Raw genomic sequence first — 13,515 nt, 5'->3', positions numbered from 1 at the left:
CAAAATTGCCAACGTGTTAAGTATCTTCTTGTGCATTTTCAGTTTATATGTACTTGCATCGAATAAACTTACCTACAAGTGACTATCAACAAAAGCTATTAGTCATGTAAGTGATGTCTTATCGGAATCAAATCAATTTATCATTCCATTGCATTTATTCTAAATCTAACCTGTTGACATGTTTCTGCTCTTCAACACGTAAAGAAGTGTGCGCCCAAAATGAAGGCGATTGTCACAGCTGTGAAAGCGCCACACATCGGCACGAGACCGTGCCGCCAGCTGAGGTATACCGTCGAGTGCTCCTCAATGGGGTGTCAGTTCAGCGTTCACACTCAGCCGCCCCGCGGGCAATGAAAAGGACGCACTGCACTGCCGAAAATGCCCACTTAAAATATTAACCAAGTCACGCATAAGGAGCGCTTTCAGTGCACCGCCGCTAAACGCTCGCCTTTCAGCGCGGCGCGCCATGAAAAGCGCGCGGACAAAACGGCGCCAAAATATCCGGCCGGCGCGCCTTTGTGCGCCAGGATCGGCTCAAATCACCGCGCTGATCGGCTCAGGCCGCTGTGAAAACTTATTCCGGCTCGAGGAGGTAATCCGCAGGGCTGGGCTGAGCCCGCGGCGGCGGCCGGCTGGGACGGGCGGCTCGGTTCGGCGGCCGGCTGGGTTCGACCAGGCGTACCGCCAAAGGCCTGCCGATCGGCCGCTGCGCCGCAGATCACCGCATCCGCGCCACAAATCGTCGCATCGCGGCGCTGGCGACAAGAGTCTGACACGACGCAGCCGGCTTGGCGGCGAATGGGCAGCATCCGTGGGGCGGAGAGACATAACAAAGCAGGACCTCAGATCGGCCGGGTCAGAGGAGCGGTCCAGGAATTGTGGTACGATGGTGGGCGCCGCTACCGCTGAGAGTGGGGGCACGGCATATGAGGGATGCGATAGGATCAGCCAGAAGAGCCGATAATCCCCTGTGTCGACGCCTCTGATAATGTCGGCTAACGCCCCGAAATAACTGGATCGGCCAGAAATCCCATCAAATGTAAATATTGAGCTCAAGAGGGGATAAACCAGCTAGGCGATATGATCGAGGGCTTATGTGTTGGCTGATATAATAGTGGAGCAAAACGAAAGCACATGCCGATCATTTGGAGTAGAAAAACTCGAGTGTTATTCTCTCATACGAATAGAGTAGATTGCAGTAAACTCCATTCGGTACTTCTGTAGTATACGAGTATATGTGAGATGTTACATGTTGGGGTCAGCTGTAAACAAATCAATGGAACTGATAATGCTTTCTAAATACCGCAAAGCGACCTTAAACATATAACTTGTTCTATTTGGATTTGCATCAAAATGGTCAATTTTACCAAGTGCTAAAGAATATACACTTGCAAGTCGCAAATACTATTTCCTCTGAGCTTACTTTATCTCGTTTTGTTTCACCAGTATAAGAGATAAACAGTAGAAGCAGTGTATTGTAAGTCATTGTTTTTAGCATTGCGCTTTATACGAACAATCCACAACACATACTACCTTATCTCGTCTACAGCCTCAAAGGCCTTCTAAACGCAACGAGGCTGATAACTTGGAAAGATAGGCTTCATTTTATCGACACGTAAATTGATCTGCCTCCGAAAATCCCCCACATGTAATCTATACATTTTACAGCGAGCCTTTTACTGCTGCCCCTCGCTACTTCCTCTATTCGCTGAAAAGCCATTTCGCTCGGATCACCGGGCCAATCCTCCCGGCAGTCCGAAGCCTCCCTCCCTGCCCGGCTCGGCCCCGCAGCTGGCGTCTGAGTTGACCGACCACCCAGAGCTCCCGCTTCCGCCGCCGACACCGGAGCCCTCACCGCCGCGCCGCCGCCCTGATTGAAAAACGATAAATCTGATAGATCCGAAGCCCGCCAACGGCGCTGGGCCGCTCGGCGACATTGCTGGTGATTCGGTCAACCCGTTCGGTCCGCCCCTGTGGCCGCTCCGGTCACGTGACCCGGCGGACGGCGCAGGGCTGTCAGGACATCCTATTACTGAAAACACTCACTTTAACAACTTCTCCCAACACGGAACGCCACTAAATATCGGAGCCGCGCGTGCATTTGAATGGTTTCGGATGCGCCGTCGTTGGCCTAACACCGAAGCGCACGCGAACAGCGCGCTTTGGAAGCTGAAAGGCCTCACTCAAATCCGGTGGGAGTCGTTCATTTGCGCTTCAACAGAGGCTGAAAAACAGAGGTCGTGGAAACCAAAGATAATGGAGAGTGGTTTAGAAACTTAATCTTGTAGTGAATTGGATTGAAGGTCCATTCCAGGCTATTATAGTTTAGATAGAAGTGGAAAAATACACACAAATAAGCTTTCCAGCTTACATGTTTATATATGTACTACAACAATGGATTCAGTCCGCCCATGCTGTAAACAAAAGACAGACGCTTGAATAATTGTAATGAAGTCTTCTTTTACCGAGTGCCAGTGCAAAACACTCTCTAGATGCGCGGCCTCTGGAGACATTGCCGCTCACTCCGGAGCCCGTTGGGGACGGTGGCGTGTCGGGACCACTCCGGACGTCGGCCATTGTTGAGAGCGGGCTCGGCGGCGGCCGGTGAGCTGTTTTTCCGTGTCCGACGGCCGTCCGCCGTCCGCGCCGCGCGCACCGTCCGGCCACACCCATTTCATCACCGGCGCCAGTTATGGCATTTTCTGCTGCTCCACTATTGGCTTTTAAGATTATTAGCTGCAATTATTAATGCCCAAGCATTCTGACTCACCTATAAAGTCGCTTGCTCTAAACGAGAGCTAATTTAGCTAAAAGGATGCAATTTGGCCACAGAATAATTAGCGCTACCTGCCGAACGAATTCGCCGGGCGGCTCTGCCGACCCGGCTTTGGCTATGGCCCTATGATCAGAGCCAGAGCTGCCTGGCGAGGTCCACCCAGAGCCTGACGGGGCCGAGGCTCCCTGTAAAAGACTGCTTGCCTTCTCAGTAAATTAAATTAAGCTAGAAGGCAGGTGTTGGTGGTTCGTGCGCGGGCCTCTCAGAACGGAAACAGAGCAGAATCCCCGGCGGTCGGTGGTGACAAATCATCCACGGACCCGATGCAACCTGTAATTATCGACCTATTCACTTAATTAATTAGGGCTGGCGGTATATTGGGCTGGCTCGGGCGGCGGCGCCGGGCAGGCTCGGGGCGGCACATTTTTCATCGGACGTCAGAGAGGTGGTCCGATGCTCAGCCGCAGTAACGACGGCACGGATAACGTAATTACCAAAAAACACCGGCCACTGATGAGAATATGACCGCACAGGTGAGCCGCGCCACGCGCCTGCCCTCCCCCCCGGCCCCGCTCGGCTGTCCCCTCCCCCCCCCCCCCTGATCAGGGAGGTGCTCCCCAGACAGGCCGACTGCCAGTGAGGCTGGCTGCAGGAGGGGAGGACAGATACTGCGTGAGGTGCAAACCACCAAAAATGGCAAGCCATGAGCATACGACTTTCCAGCCTGGAAATCTACACTTAGCAGCAACATACATTTACCAAAACCGAAGCCTAAACAACTCAATCAACCATTTCTACATTCATTTAATATTTCTGTTTTTAAAGAAATACACCGCCACCCATGAACAGGTGACCAGGAGTGCCCCGCCCTCAAACCCAGCGACATCAGAGCCCTTACGTTAACACCAGAAAAACTGAGAAGATAAAAGTCGCGGCACTCCCTGCTAAGAAAGAAAATAAGCCAGACATAAGCAAAAAAGAACTGAGAAGAGCCAGGGATTGTTAGTATGGCATACGAAGAAGGCAGAAAGTAGTCAATGGACTAATGAGCCATTGACTGAACCTCCCACTACGATCCTGAAATGAGCACTTATACTTTCATACATACATTGGTTTAGGCCTTAGGGGGTTTCCGTGCATACAGGCAAAAAAAAAAGGCTTGTCATATATAATGCTGGTGTTTGTGGTGTAACCCGGGAACTCTTCCAACTAAGCAAAGCTTGTTGCTGGTCGAGTCCCCAGGTCACAGCATATGGATGTGGCGTATAGTCTGAATATATTGGAGCATATTTGTTTGAAATCCTTTTTCATCTCAAAAGGGACCTTCACCTTATAAAGGATGTTTAAATTTGCAGTTTTTTATTAAATAAGTGACTCAAATATACAATAGCCGTCTTTGCGACGGTATATTTGGTTACTAGTGCGAAAATTGATCATAGTTGATTTTTAGTACTTTTCAGCTTGGGTTGCACAGGCTGCTTATAGGTATGACTGATTATCAAATAAATAAATGAACATTTTCAATCAAATTTTCTGAAATAAATATTAACTGTAAAAAAATATTTTTTGTCTCCTAGTTTTTAAATGTTTTTTGTCTCCTAGATTTGGTTAAGTGTATACAGGTTTTGTGCATACGCTAGATGACCCGTCGTGAAGATGGCTACTAAATATTCCTCAGTCATATTCGCTTCATTTTGGCTTAGATAGCCAACTTTTATCATATCTAACATTCGGAAAAAATATTCAAGATGCTCGAATTTGGTATTCAAAACGTTTAAAATGCATTTACCATGCTTTGTGTTAGACTAATCACACTCAGTCAGCAGTTTGCAAACAACTACGCCACGTTGAAACGTTTACAATCAGTTGGGCCTGCATGAATCGCATCCAATCTCGTCTTGAGTCGGTGGTAGGCGGCCATTGCATTTTCGGTGAGCAAGAAAACACGGGCTGTTTTTCTCGTCCGCCGCACAATGTCTCACCAATCTCTCTAGTTCCTTTGTGTCCGCACGGCAAAAGTCAATTACGCCACTGCGCTGCTTTTTCAGCAGAAAATCCCGGCTGGTGCGCGATGCCGACACTCAACTTTCCCCAGAGACCGGGGATGAAACTCGCAGCATTTGCAGGGGTACTTTACCAAAGTCATTTCGCTGTAAATATTACTTTACTTCCGCCGTGTGACTTAAGGGCCATTCCGACTGTCGGCAGCACACATCGACGTAACAAACGACTTAAGGAAAGCGTCGTTAAAATCTGTCTCCCGACTCAAAATGGCGCAGACTTTCGGCGGCACGTCGAAATCGAGGCGCCCGGCAGTCGTCGCCGCCGACGAAGCCGCCATGTTCGGAGGACTGTTTGGGCTGCCAGCGGGGTCCCCGGGGGGCGCGAGCCACGTCGTTTGCCGCCTATCGTCGCTGCTTGGCATATGCACTGCTGAACAACACACCGCCCAGCATAAAAGCCTGGCACAATCAAATCACGACGTATTGAATAAAATCCGAGCCGAGGCGGGCGTTCGCTCCGCAGAGCCGGCGCGGTAATGGCTCCCGAAACCTCAGAGGTGGCATTATCCTAACCAGATCCAGCGGCGATGGTGCCGTCTAATGTTTCTAATTCGCAGTTGAAAGCGCAGTTGCCGAGAGTAAAAGCCATGTAATGGCCCTGGTGAGAGAGCCTATTACCCTGGCTGCCACCCGCAATTGGAAACAGAGAAAGCTATCCACGCTGAAAGCTTAAGGAACGAGTTTATTGGGCGAAGTGCAGAATTAGATGAGGCCCATTTGGACGGCGGCGTCGCAGCGAGACGCTCCCGGCGCGGCGCGGCGGCGGCGCTGACGGCTGCGCCGGATTGAGTTACAGATGCGCACTGATCACATGCCTGTCGGCGGCGAGGGGCGGCGCGCTGCGACGTGGCTGGCGCAGATTGATACCGGGACAAAAGGAAGAGCGGCGCTCGGTCGTTCGACTGCCTGCAGCGCGCGGCTGATGTGATCTTATCAAACGAGGTCGCCACAGAGATACGGCGATAGTGCAATTTCAAATAAACTGCGGTAGAAGAGCGGTGCTTCAAAAATCACACCATACCTGCAGTGCTTTCATTTTGGTTCACCAATGATATGAATAAAGAACAAAATCCCGATTGAATGTGGCTCTACTGGAGCATTTCTGTGCAGCCTGATTGTTGTTTAAAGATCTATTATGACATGATATATTCTATGTAAAATCATAATGTTTAAATCAATGGCTAACGAGTAATTTAAAAACATGTTCGATGACAATGACATGCTTAGGCAAAATATTTTGATTCACAGCTCACACACTCCAGCATGTGTGGTTTCACTCTACATAGATGATCTCACACAAAATATACATAATATGAGAGTTCTCTTTCACAGCTTCCCTGCCACGCTGCTAAGCAGACGCTGGACACTCGCAGCGGCTGATCCGGTCGGCCCACGACCAAACCGTTTGACCTGTGTATCTGACCCGTCCCCCCTCCCTGAGCCCACGTTGGACGGACAGGCCACCCGACCGATTACTGCCGCACTGTTCCGTTTGTTCGGACACGTGTGTCCGCGCGACGTTCCACCACATTGAGTCGCGACAGAAGCGGCGCAGTGCGGCGTGCGGCGGCGAGCGGCGGCGCGGCAGGGCGCTGTCCACGGCCCCTGTAATTAGGAGTCCTGCCGCGGGCCGGAGCCACCACGCCGCAAACGCCGCAGGCTCGCCGATCACGTATAAAATCGATGCTATTCACGGGTGCTCTGTGCGACTGGTCCGTACACAGACTAAAAGGTTTCGCATTAATATGCATTGTTGAGCGGACGTATCCTATTTGTAGGCTTTCAGAGCGGGTAAAGTGCATCAATAGTGGCTCGTGGACTGTTATATCTGCATGAGCGCCGATAGAGGGGCGGGAGACTGATGGCGGCGTCCCGCGTTCAGCTCGGCTGATTGAATACATATACCTACCCGGCGTGTGCTCTTCCTGGTAATATACCTACTTGCTGAACGGAGTGCGGTTTTCTAATGCATGTGCTCTAACGGCGGAAATGCCTTCAGCCATTTGTTGAAACGAGCCGAGCTCTGCAATAGAATCGAAAGGGCATTCACGTCTAGAAATATGTTCTCCCATCCCAAGCAAAAACCTCGAATTTTTCGTTGGTAAATCGAAGTTTGAGAAATATGAAAATAGAGAAAACTTCAAGCCCGTGAAAGTTGCTAATAAAATTGCGTCTTTTTGAAGTCTTTCCTTTTTGTATTGAGAACGGAGCGCTGATTGAATTGCAACACAACAAACATCAGCTTATTCAATAAGGTAAGGTGGCTGTTTCTACAAATGTATCAATATCATTTCTTAGACCTCTCCATTTTCTTTAACGGCAGCCTTCGTATAGGGCTTCCCGTTACTTGTACGGGCATTGTCGAACATCCTTCTGTTTCCTCCCCACCAGTCACCCCTACCAAACTGGTGACTTTTTCCATGTCCTCCGAGACCCGACACGCTACCGACCTCTTCCTCTCCCTCCGTCCTCCGCCGTCCCTCTCCCTCGTCCTCCGCCGTCCCTCTGCCCTCCCTCCTGTCGTCCCGTGTCCCACCGGCCCACGGCTGTCTGATCGGATACCCGCAGCCCTGGGGGGCATCCTCAAAGATGTGCCGCACTCTCCCCCTGTCCACACAAGATAGGAAAACATTATTGTTGAAAAGTTGTCCCCATTTCACGCTGGTCGCGCCACCAAGAGCACCGCCGCCCGGTCGAGAGGCCGGTGTATTAGCTCAGACAAATGGGCCGCACAGACATTCGGCGGTTTACAGGCGAGCTGGCTTGTTGTTTCTTTACGCGTTGGTTGGCAAAGCGACTCTGGCACGAGATGAAGTGCACGCGGCGTGTGCGCGCCGCTCGAGGGAGCATTGTTTCGTGGCGTGATTAGGAGGGATGCGTGATGCCGCGGTCAGATTATGAGATGATCCTGTGAATTCCAGTGATTATCGTTAACGACACGTGCTTTCAGTGCTCTCGCTGACTTTAATTCATTAGTTCAGTTGTTTGTTTGCTGTCGCTGAATGGTGTTCACGATCCAGATTAGGTACGAAAGCAGAGTGTAAATTGTCACATAGTGTGTGAAAGGGTTGTGAATGTTAAGTTATTGTTGGCAATCAGCACATCCGAAATTAAACAGCACTGTAGTCGACTTTATTATTGCTACCCTGAACTCATCTCGAAATCTCGGGCTAACTTCTTTGTCAAATTATGCGCACCGTTTAGTAACTTCTAGATCTAATGTGAATGAAACCCCCGCAGCTGAATTCCCCTTGAGCATAAACGCCCATTTCACAATCTCCCCAAATCCGTTTAATTAAAGGCTGAGCGCTGCATACCGCCCAACTTTTGCCAGAATTCCCTCGACTTTTACGAGCACCCGTTATATGGCAGCAATTTGGCAGCGTTTGAGCTGACATGGCGTCCGCTATCTCGGCAATGGCGTCACCCTACGGCGGCCCGACCCCATCACCATAAACAGTGGCTTGTATAAGATTGATCTGCCTTTCGCATTAGGCTAGATTAACGTGCTATCTAGTCGGCGTCTTTCAATTTCATCCATCACTTACCTTCGGCTTCTACAGCGCCAAACGAGGATGCATCTGTCCCCGAGGTGCATTTCATTAGTGCACTCGTATTAGTCGGATAGGTAAGGAGGCTGACCCGTCGAAGGCAAGCAGCTCCCTGGAGCTCGGCACCGAGAGGCGGGGGGAGGGGGAGGGTCTGTCGGTCGCGACGAGCTGACATGTCACCCGTAATGGTAATGGCTCCAATAATTGGCCGGATAATGATCCGGCCAGGTAATGCTGTTAGCGATCCTGTCGGTAATGGTGCAGCAGAGATGGCCACTGACTTTCCGGGCCGGATACGTTACGAGGGTGTGTGCTGAGCTGCTCAAACTGTGAACGAAATATCTGTATGCTGTTATGAATATAAAGTAATGAATGAATATAAATTTATTTGTATAAACAATGAAATAAAGCTAAGCATGACTTCAAACTTACTGCTGGCCGACGTTATTATTACAAGATTAACCCTCGCATGTGTAGGGGGGGTCGGATGGCCCCCCCCCATGGTTTTTCGCGAATAACTCGCGTAAAAAGCGGCCGATCGCGACGAAACTTGCAGTACCCTCGCATTGATCAATTTTACACCTACCCTGAAAATTTCATGACCCTGACCCAAATGACCTTTGACCTGTGACCTCTTTCCCGAGACCATGTTTGGCCGGAATCGCGATTTCGCGTATGTCGGCTCGCACTAGCCGCGTGTTTGCAAGCTTTTCGTGGTTTCAAACGTTCAAACATGTGATTTGATGTTACTCCCGTGTGTGTCAAGGTCACCTGAAGGTCAGGTCAGGTCATTGACCTTTGGTGACCTCGGGTGACCTCGGGTCACTTTTTCGAGTTTTACATGTTTCTAGGCTAGTTTTTGGAGCTGAATTCGAATTTAGCAACCATTTGAACATTTACGAAGTAGTTTTGGTGACATCGTAACATGTTACGAAGCTGTCAGAGGCGGTTGACACGTACTACGAATACCCGTCACGACGCCTACTGGTTGACCTGACCTGACCTGACCCGACCTGGTCTAAATGCTTCAAGACATCATCTGTGATCAAAACTAACACGATATTCGTGATCAGCACCCCGAAAAACCCCTTAGCAGCCACACTTTACGACTTTCTAACAGGTCCCGATTTTCCCGACTTTGGGTCATTGACCTGACCTGGAAGGTCAACCAATGACCTAGGACCTTAAAATTGGGTATCATCGGCTTCCTCTCGTCACGGGCAACACGCTCGTTTTTTCCGCGAAGCTCTAGCTCGATCAGGGGCCAAACGGCAAGGGGGGTCCAACCGACCCCCCCCCCCCTACACATTAGAAGCTGGCAAACGCCGCACACATGCGAGAGTTAATCAAATGTGATGACGGTACTAGTGGAGCCAAGAGAGAACATTTGCAACACATGCTTTTCTTCCCCTCCAGGCTCCAACGAACGAAACCAATTGGAAATTTACCGTTTATGTCGAATAGACATTGCACAAAGAAAACAAAATCTAGAAGGCACTGTTGAAACTGTACATACAACAACGCATATGCAAGCAAAATCCGAGGAGTTCTTGAAATTTGGAGGAACTTTCGGGGGATTGCCACCGCAGCGTCCAGCACCGCTTTTTTGGATCCGCCAAAAATGCCGGATGTGAACTAGGAACTTAAAGGATAATATCTAATGGCTATCTCTGCTTAGTTCATGCTTGATCCTACGTATGAACGGAAGCATGCATGCGATAAGTAATTTAGCAAATCGCACTGCATCGCATGGTAATCCGACATTCAGCCAAGGAACATGTGACTGTTTACATTCACGCCTTACCAAGAATCCCAATCACATTATTACATTCCTAAAGGTCACTTCAGGTCGCTCACTGCCACGGGTGGTGGAGCATAGCTGTCTAAATAAGAAATGCTGAGATAATCCAGTAATGGACTGCAATGAGGTTTACAAGGCGTCTAGTGCCTTAGAACGGGCACGACGTAGCGTGAGTGTTGCCATTCTGCTCAGCTAGGTACAGAACGGCAGAGCGCTCGATCTGAAAAAAGAACGAGCCTCGTGTTGCCTTCAACCAGGATATAGAAAGTGTATAGGTATGTATGTGGGTATATATGTACTATAGGGTTATAAGGTTGAATGGTTAAGAAAAAGAGCTATGGAAAAATGTAAAGAAAGAATATACAAAGATGTTAGAGCTAAGGCCATAGGCGGCGGAATGGGGGGAGCACCGAGGCACGGTGCCCCACCCCATTGATTTTGCCGTTTTAACATTAGCCCTATGGGCGTTGCATGGAAAGAATGGGACCAAAAGTCGGCGGTGCCCCCCCCCCCCTTAATTGAAGGTGTTCCGCCGCTACTTATGATGAATAGTGAATACGATATACAAAGATGTATGACCCAAGAGCTCATTCGTACAAATTAAACACTTCTTCAACACAATAGGCACAATACTGATAGCGACTTGGATGGTAGGTACTCCTTTTTTATCGTTTTCGCTGTTCAGTTTATTTCTACCTATATCCATCGCTGGCGTAGGTGAAACCCGATGTTCGGTTTTGAGTGGCCCGTAACGGTCTACGATTTCATTAGTGCCAAATATTTCGCAGCAACCTTTATTTGTTCTGAATAACAAAACTCATTTTTCTATGTCTAATCTTGCAGCCATGAGCCTAAATATACGGCCTGCCCTGCAGCTTGCATCAGTGAATGATATCTTTGCACGGAAGATGTAGCCCTCGAAACCGAATAAAGTTTACCGAGCTACATTTTAGGCACACTGATCACGGGTAGAGTGCTTATTCACATGCGCATGTACAGGCGTCGCCCCGTGTCTAGAGAACGGTTTGGGCCAATTGTGCTCAAATTTGGAGCACTTTTGGAGCCGATGAGAAGAGTCTTTGAAACAAATCAGTTAGGGATTACATTGCACGTGCACACGTGCAGAGGGCTGGTTTTACATTTCGGAAATGGTTGGGCCACACTGTAAAAAATATTGACGAGCTATGTGTCAAAACAAGGGTCTCGAAACAGTCACCAGGTTGTCAATGCTTCCGGTACCTACCACTTGACTAGTTACCGCTTAGTTAGCTTACAGGCTGAGAACTATCCAGATCGTTATGATCCGGTATTGTGATGATACCCTAGGTGTACCTTTGTTTTGAAGTGCTGAATTAACTATCAAGGTTGTTTGACGTTTGTTTTCGCCTCAATCCGAAACGAGGAAGACCCTCATCAAATTATTAGGTGAAAGCCAGCCTCAGGATGATCAAAATACTAGGGGTAGTTTTGTCATAGTAATCTGTGAAGGGTGAGGAACAAGCCGTAGCAATGCACTCGTCACTAAACCAGCCTGAAATTATTCGCCAGGTAGCTGCTGCGTTTCCCTACTTGCTGAATCATGTTAGCAACTTTCCATTTCCAGACACTTTTTACGGCAAATAAATTGTTGGGTTATTTGGAAGGTGAATGACAATTTTATTTCTATAAGTCAATACATTTGTATTTCCGATTGCCCTAAAACTTTTTTTTTAATCGTTTGCGGTAGGTTTTTATTGTTCGCAATAAAGTTGCGCACCTGTGAATCCTTCACTTAATGCGTTCCCGGCTTCCCGGCGCCAGTTGCGCTGTGCCGTGCCGCGTTCGGTCGGGGGTGCGAGCGTCTGTGAAGTGCGAGTGTTTATCACTGGGTAAACCTGTATCGTTTCCATTTGTGCAGTGTCTAGTTATGAAGAATTGCTTACCGATATATGACCTGCAGTGATCGACGTTCTGATTCAATAACTAGCCATAAGCCACTATTCTCAACTAAATCGCGCAGAGACGTTTGCAAAGTTGTCGAGGGGGGGGGGGACAAGAGCGATTTTAAATGAATTGCTCTCCATGCAGTGCAATAGGACTTTGGTTTAATTTTTCAAAAGTTGTGGAGCCGCCCCCGGTGTCCGGCCTGGCCAACTCTCTCAAGAACCGACAGCTAACGGATCACTGAAGTTTCACTACGACGATTTCCGCCAAAGTTATGAAGAAAAGGCAAGTGCAAGAAGTACAAAACTTCTCTTGGTAATCAAAACTTAGGTTTGGCAAATTCCAAACCCTAAGTCACTACAACTGTGGATATAAATAAGCTAGTTATTGACGGCCAAGCTCTGGCCAATCTGAGGTTCAGACCTATCATCAAGTTCATGAGGCAGCTGCGGTTGGGCGGCTCACGGGCTCCACTGCATAGGCTCAGACAGGTACTCTACAAAATGTCTTCTGTGTTCTTAGGTTCAGATCTATCGATATGTGCATGCTTCTGATTCGATTGATAACTGTTAACGGGCGCTGGAAGTGAAAGGTTCGCTTGATATACAAAAGGTGCATTGCAAGAAAGCATATTATTTCAGAAATACACTTTCATTTTATCTTGAGCGTTTTTGGAATGGGCCGGATGAATTCGTCATCAAACTGGTAAGAGATTTCGTTTGAAGACCACCGATATTTAATAATATGATGGTCTTCAAACGAATTCGCTGGCAAATTCGATGACTGGATTGGGCGGCGTAGGATCTGCTGGTCATCTGACTATGGGTTGAGCAATACGTTAGTTTTGACCTAGTTTGAGCTTCATTCGTTAAGTAGGAACAAGACGATGCTTCTTTTGAGCATCGTCACTAAACAAGCCGCCCTCGTTTTGACATTGTTTTTCGTTATTATTGTTACTAGGTAGGTTGTTATCATACACAGCATTAACGAGGACCTGCTTCCAAAACAAGGCAGAAACGCTCCAGCTATTTTTGGGACGTGGTAAAAACTAACCGACACCTGGTAACTGTCATCTGACGAACACAAAACAAGCCAGGGGCTCGCAGCGTGTGTCAAAAGTAGGATGCAAAACTAGTCTGTACCCCCGACATTTAGCGTTGAGAATCATTTGACGAGGGGCTAGTCAATATTTTTTACAGTGCAATTGCGCTTAAATTTGTTACACCGTTATTGGATCGAACAGAAAAGGTGGCCCGCACAAGTTGGGGGGGGGGGGGGATCTCGCATCGCACTTGCACACGTTCACTGCAGTGCTCACTATTGCACTCGCTCGTCTGTCTGCCTTACTGGACTGTCCTGAATCAAAAGAAGTTTGCCCCAAGGCCATATATAGTAGGTAGC

Source organism: Amphibalanus amphitrite, unplaced genomic scaffold (assembly GCF_019059575.1).
Source record: "Amphibalanus amphitrite isolate SeventyFive unplaced genomic scaffold, NRLGWU_Aamphi_draft 000198F_arrow, whole genome shotgun sequence".
Lineage (NCBI taxonomy): Eukaryota > Metazoa > Arthropoda > Thecostraca > Balanomorpha > Balanidae > Amphibalanus > Amphibalanus amphitrite.
The sequence above is the reverse complement of the archived record's forward strand: the minus strand, read 5'-3'. Positions refer to the sequence as shown.